Raw genomic sequence first — 6,314 nt, 5'->3', positions numbered from 1 at the left:
GAAGTAGCTGAATTGGTCAACAGGTAAATGGAAGAGCAGAGGGAGAAATGAGCAAAGGCTCAGAGACATGGGCCTGGGGCAGACCTGCAACAGCAGGGGTATTGCTGGGGCTGGGGCCGGGCTGGACCACGGGGCTTGCAGCCACCCTGTGGTAGGGAAACACTGAAGGGCTTTAAACAGGAGAGTGACGAGGCCAGATTTGCATCTTGAAAAGAGAGTTCTGGCTTTGGTTTGCAGACTTTATTGGTGGAGACAATGCTGGAGGCAGGAACAGCTTTAATAAGTTAATGAAATAGTTTTTGTGAGAAATGAGGTAGACTTGAACCAAGGCGGTATCAGTAAGGATGGGAGGGACAGAGACGGATTTGAGAGTTATTTGGCCAGTAGAATCAGCAGAGCATGGTATGTGGCACAGGACACAGAGTCATTGAGAATGTCTCCAAGGTGTACGTACCACTTTGGACCCACACGCTCCCTCATCTCAGCATAACCATCACTTATTTCCTGCGGGGCCTTGGGCAACTTACTTCACTTGCTTGTGCCCCAGTTTCTCACCTGAAAATTAAGTTACCTCATAGAGTTGTTGTGAAGCTCAGAGTTAATTATGCTTAGCCCTGTGCCTGGTACTTGGGGTAGGCCCTGAAAAAATGTTTGCAAGTAACACAATTTAGAGATATCTATTTTTATGTAACCATTCACCCCAAATTTAGTAGCTTAAAAGAACAATGATCACATTATTATAGCTCACGATTCTGAGGATTGACTGGGCTCAGCTAGACAAATCTCACTGGAGGTCTCTTTTTCAATGGCAAGGGAGCTGGTGGCTGGGGCTGGGATCATCTAAAGGCCCGTCACTCACTTGTCTGCTGCCTGGGCTGATAAGACTCAAGCAGCTGGGGCTCCTTATCCCCTCTCTCCCTGTCTGTCTGTCTCCCTCTCTCTCTGATTTTCCTAGGTGTTCTCTCCAACAAGGCAGCTGCAGGGTAGCTGGACTTGCATGATGCCCCAGTGCTCAATGTGACTGTCCCAAGAATAGAAACCAACAGGAGCTGGCTCTTTGCAGCCTAGCGTCAGACTCCACGCAGCCTCTGCATTCTGCCTGTCCAGGCAGTCACAAAGGCCCAACCAAGCTCAAGGGAAGGGGACAGAGACTGCCTCACCTGATGGGAGGAGTACTGAATATTCTGTAGATCTATTTTTAAACCACCAAGGAACCCAGGATGGAAAGTCTGTGATTTTCTAGGGGAAGGAAAGATAAGTGTGTTTTTCCCATGTTGGGTCCCATGTTGAGGTATACAGTACATCCAGGTAGGGATTCCCAGAAGGCAATTGTTTATTGAGTTTGGCACTTGGGAGACAGAACGAGGCAGGAGACAGAGGTGGGAATTGAAGCTATAAGCGCAGATAGGATCATGCTGGGAGAGTGTACAGCCCAAGAAGAGGGTGACAGACCATATCCTTTGGGAACACCAACATCAGTATGGAGGGGAATGTCAAAAGGTGAAGCAATGAGAGCCGACTCAGCCTGGCTGAGTTCCTCGACATCCACCTGGTTTCACCCCTAGAGTGCTGTAGTCTCTGGGTCTCAGCATCCTCTTGGCAAAAGAAAAGTCATCTTTCCAGCAGGACCAGACCCTAGGTTTCCCAGATCAAGGGTCTTCTCCCACCTCTCTGCCCAGCTGCTGATAGTCAGAATCACCTACGCTCCCTCCAAGGCCAGGCTGTGTCGTGCAGGGAGTGTGGGGTTCTCACTGCTTCTGTCCTGTATGTTTCCAGTATGGGATGAGGAATCAGATCCTCTATGCTTCTCCCAGACAGGTGTGTTTTCCCTGTCTTTGAACAAGTCGTTAGGAAAGTTCCTCCTCTCCAGCCACTTGAAAATGTCCTTCTGAATTCAAGCTACATCCCGATAACTCGCCTTCTGTTCCACATCCTTTTAGAGAACCACGTTGGTACCAGGGCTAGCCTGGGTCCTCTTTCCTGGGTTGCCACAAGGAAAGAGGAAGTGACCTGCAATTCTGTGAAAGAGGCAGGTTCCAAAACTGGTGTGTCTGACTTCAGAGCTGAGCTCTTTACCCTAGGCATCCCTCCAAAAGACGCCGTGCAAACTTACCCTGAACTGGGTACAATCCACACCTGCTGGTTCCTGACAGATTGAGCTCAAGTATGGTGGGTTTCATTTGAGCTAGCAGTTGAAATAAAACAGGGCTTGCAGTGGGGACATGGCAGAGTCAGAATGGCTTCATTCGACCTCCTTTTCTCTCTGGGAAACAAGATGAATTAACAAACTGGTCCATACTCCCTCTTACCCAAACTCTGAAATAAACCACCCTCACCATCTCACCAAACCTTTCCTTGACCCAAGTCATGGATCTGGGATTCTTACTCTTTGTCCTTCAATCCCTCCCTCTCCTGATGAAGCACCTTTTCCATCCTCCAATCCAGGGCATTCACTTCCCTGCCGGTGAACAGCCTCTTCACTGCCTGATCTCCCTATTCTAATCCATCCTGCATGCCTCAACCAGTTTTATTTCCAGTCTAGGCTGGCCTTCATGCAAACACGTTCAAGGACTACGCATTGTTTCTACTAGCTAATCTTTGTGTGTGACTTCATAGTTTAACACATGGTGTCTCTCATTTAATCCTCACAATGAGCCGCTTTATACATAAGGGAACAAAGAGTCAGAGAAGTGTAAATTCTCCTCCCTGGCGTTCAAGGCCTTTCATCGTGTGCCCCAACCTGTGTTTCTAGTCTCAGTTCCTCTAAACCATCCCTCAAGCACCAGCCGAACTATTGACTGAACTCTTTTCACCTCTTTATGGGAGGAACAGAATTTTGGGGTCAGACCTAGGTCTTCAGGCTGGCTGTGTGACCTTGGGCAAGTTTCCTAACCTCTCGCAGTATTTCCTTATCTGTAAAATTACAGGCTTGTTAGATTAGACAGTTAAATAAAACAGTGTATTGTAAAAGTGTTTAGAACAGTAGACACTTGAGACATGTTAGTTTCTTCTACCCCCAACCCCTCTGTCCTTGGGCCTTCTCCCCACTTTCTTGCCTCCTCAATATACCTGCCTGCTGAATTTCTGTTCTCACATAGAAGATGCACCTGGAATTCTGCTTTTCTTAATCCCACCTAATGGCAATTTCAAGGGTAGCCTTGAACTCCTACAACTTTGGGGTGGCCTCTCCTACAGACTAGCAGGTTCTTTTGTCTATTATTGTGTGTATGTCCGTCCTGCCTACTAGAATGTAAGTTCTTGGTGGCAGGAGCAGCGTCCTCTCCTGGGCCTCACCATAGAGCACTTGTGTGGTGCTGGCACAAAGAAATTGCTCGTAACCTTTCGACCTCTTCCTGCCATATTTCTAAGACTGGTGTTTGCATAAGTGTTTATTAGTTTGAAGACAATTATGAGCTGTGCTAAAATAAAACTTGGGTTTCTGCCTGCTCTAAGTAGAAGTTTTTGTTCAATTCTCCACTGGGACTGTGTCTTTAGGCCCTCAAATTTTATACTGTGTCTCTATAATTTGAATGATCTTCAAGGAAATGGGAACAAATAAGAATAAATACATTCTAAAATAAGAATAATGCATGACATCAGTTTAGATCACAGAGTGCTTCTTACATACACTTTCTCATTTGGTTCTCACGACATTCTTGAGGTACTTTCATTGAGGTTTTTAGATGAAGCAACCAAAAAGCAAAAGGATTAAATGACCTAGCTAAGTATGTGGTAGAAATGGGATTAGAATCCAGATTCTTGACTCCTCTTTTCATTATCTGATCCCACACAGTTTTGACTTACACCATGGTATAAGTTAATTATGAAAGCTCTGTTCTCTCCACTTATGCTGCTATTATTATCATCTATTGTTATTATTCAATGATAGCTAACACTTACTGAGCGTGCCTGCAGGCCAGGGGCAGGGCTGAGTCCTCTGCATCAGTTATTTCACTTAATGCTCATGACAGCCATGTGACACAGGTACTCTTTATTTTATCCCTTTTTAATTGGTGAGTATAGTAAGGCATAGAGGGGTTGAGTAGCTTACTTAAGTTTGCACTGCTAGTAATTGGTAGAGCAAACTTAACTCTGGATGACTCATGGCAATTTCTGCCATGTCTTACATCTTCACCTAGATTGTAAATCATGTAGGGACCAGGCCCACATATCCTCCACAGATCTTAGCAAAATGGTTGTATGCAACAGGTATGCAAGTCATTTATTAATGACATGATTTTTTCTAGACCGTTAGTTTTGATTTTTCTTTTCCTCCAGGGATTTTCAGATCATACTGTTCTCAGAATAATCCTGATTCATTTTTATACACTGTAATTGAAAATTAAGCTCTCAAACCATCTCCTTTGCTAATTTTGAACCACAGTCTGTAATCACAACTTTTCTTTAAGTTGATCATCTTCTTTTGAGCTGTTAATAAACATGTTTGGATTCATTTGGCTTTTCAAATTGTTATTTCCAGATGGTGAGACTTTCAGATCTGATAAGCTCACACACCTCCTACCAAGGGGAAGTTTTGAACAAAATGCCCTATCTTTGGCAGTCTTTGTGCTGATAGTATGATGATTAAAAGAAAAAGGAAGTTTTTCTATGTTGTTATCATTATCTCCCATCCCATGAAAAAGTCATGAGATTGTCAACCAGTCAAAATGGAAATGAATAATATTTATTATTTTGGTCTACCTTTCTTTTCTTCCCATTTTGTAAATCAATTGAGTTTATTTACTTTCTGTCTCTGGATTTGCCTATTCTGGACATGTCATACAAATGGAATCATATAATATGTGGCCTTTTGTGTCTGGCTTCTTTTGCTTAGCATAATGTTTTCAAAGTTCATCCATGCCATAGAATGTATCAGTACTTTATTCCTTTATATAGCTGAATAATATCCCATTGGGTGAACACACATTTTGTTTATCCAATAATATTATATTTATTTATATTAAGATTATTTTCACTTTTTGGCTGTTACAAATAATTTTGCTGTGAACATTTTGTGTACATTCCACCTCTAGACCTAACAGATCCTTGGACATAGTAAATATTTGCAGAATTTAATTAGGTTATTGAATCACAATGAAAATTGTTTTACAAGACACCAAAAAGTTTTAAAATGCCTTTTCTTCTAGTACTACGAAGATCCTGAGATTTTTATTTGAGTGTATCAGGTGGTACAGAGATTAGAAACATTACATTTAGGGCATTTCATGAATCCTTTCTGTATCATAATTTTAACTCTAAAATTTTTTTTAGTTATTGAATAAAAGTAAATATTTCTCTACCAAAATAAATGCAGTAGTCTAAGGGAAGATCTTTGTAAATTTATTCACACTGAAAATATTTTACCTTAATTTCTCCCCTCAACTCCTGACTACTGCTTTTGAGCTTTGTGACCATGACTTACCTGTCAGAGCCACAATGTTTTGAGGATTTAATGAGAAAATCTAAAAGGAGTATATGGCCATAATAACAGATAACATTGATTACCAATACTTACTATATGTATTCTTTTTATGCTAAGCATTTTACATGTAGTCTCATTTTTAAACTTCCTAATGACTCTATGATGTTGATATTTTATTATGCTCATTGTTACAGATGAGGAAACAGAGGTACAGGAAGCAGGATAGGTATACTGCCTAAAATTGCATAGATAATAAAGTGTTGAGGCCAAGATTTGAACACAGTCTGACTATAGAGCGTGCCTGCTAAAGAGTTGCTGCTGAATTATTTTCTTCCCTCAAAATGTTCTGTGATTTAACATGCCTTATTTCATCATGTAGATTAAAGGTCCTCTGATTATGCATTACCTTCATCTGTATTTCCCCATTTGCAAATGTGTTGCAAGAATTAGTTGATCTGTAAATGATTGTTGACTAATTGATTCCATGAGCTTACATGGGAGTATTTGGAAAAGCAATAATTGCTTTAACATAACAAGTCCTTAATACAGCCAGAACTTTCCTATGTATTGTGGAACTCTCAATTTTAATCTTCACTGACTATCCATCTTAAGATGAACATATTGGAAAGGGTAAGGAATGAATAATGATGGTGGTATAATATGGTGATTGAGCTAATTGGATGAATTTGTCTACATCTCAAACACATAGAAATATAACACTCCCCTCCAAATTAATATAGATCCAATCCAAACTCAGAAGAAATAAAGGAAGGGGCCGGCCCGGTGGCGCACTGGATAGTGCGCCACTTGGGAAGCGCGGCGGCGCTCCCGCCTGAGGGTTCTGATCCCACATACAGACCGGTTCCCGCTCACTGGCTGAGCGAGGCGCGGG

Source organism: Galeopterus variegatus, unplaced genomic scaffold, assembly GCF_000696425.1.
Source record: "Galeopterus variegatus unplaced genomic scaffold, G_variegatus-3.0.2 Scaffold7964, whole genome shotgun sequence".
NCBI lineage: Eukaryota > Metazoa > Chordata > Mammalia > Dermoptera > Cynocephalidae > Galeopterus > Galeopterus variegatus.
This window is presented reverse-complemented; position numbering follows the sequence as displayed.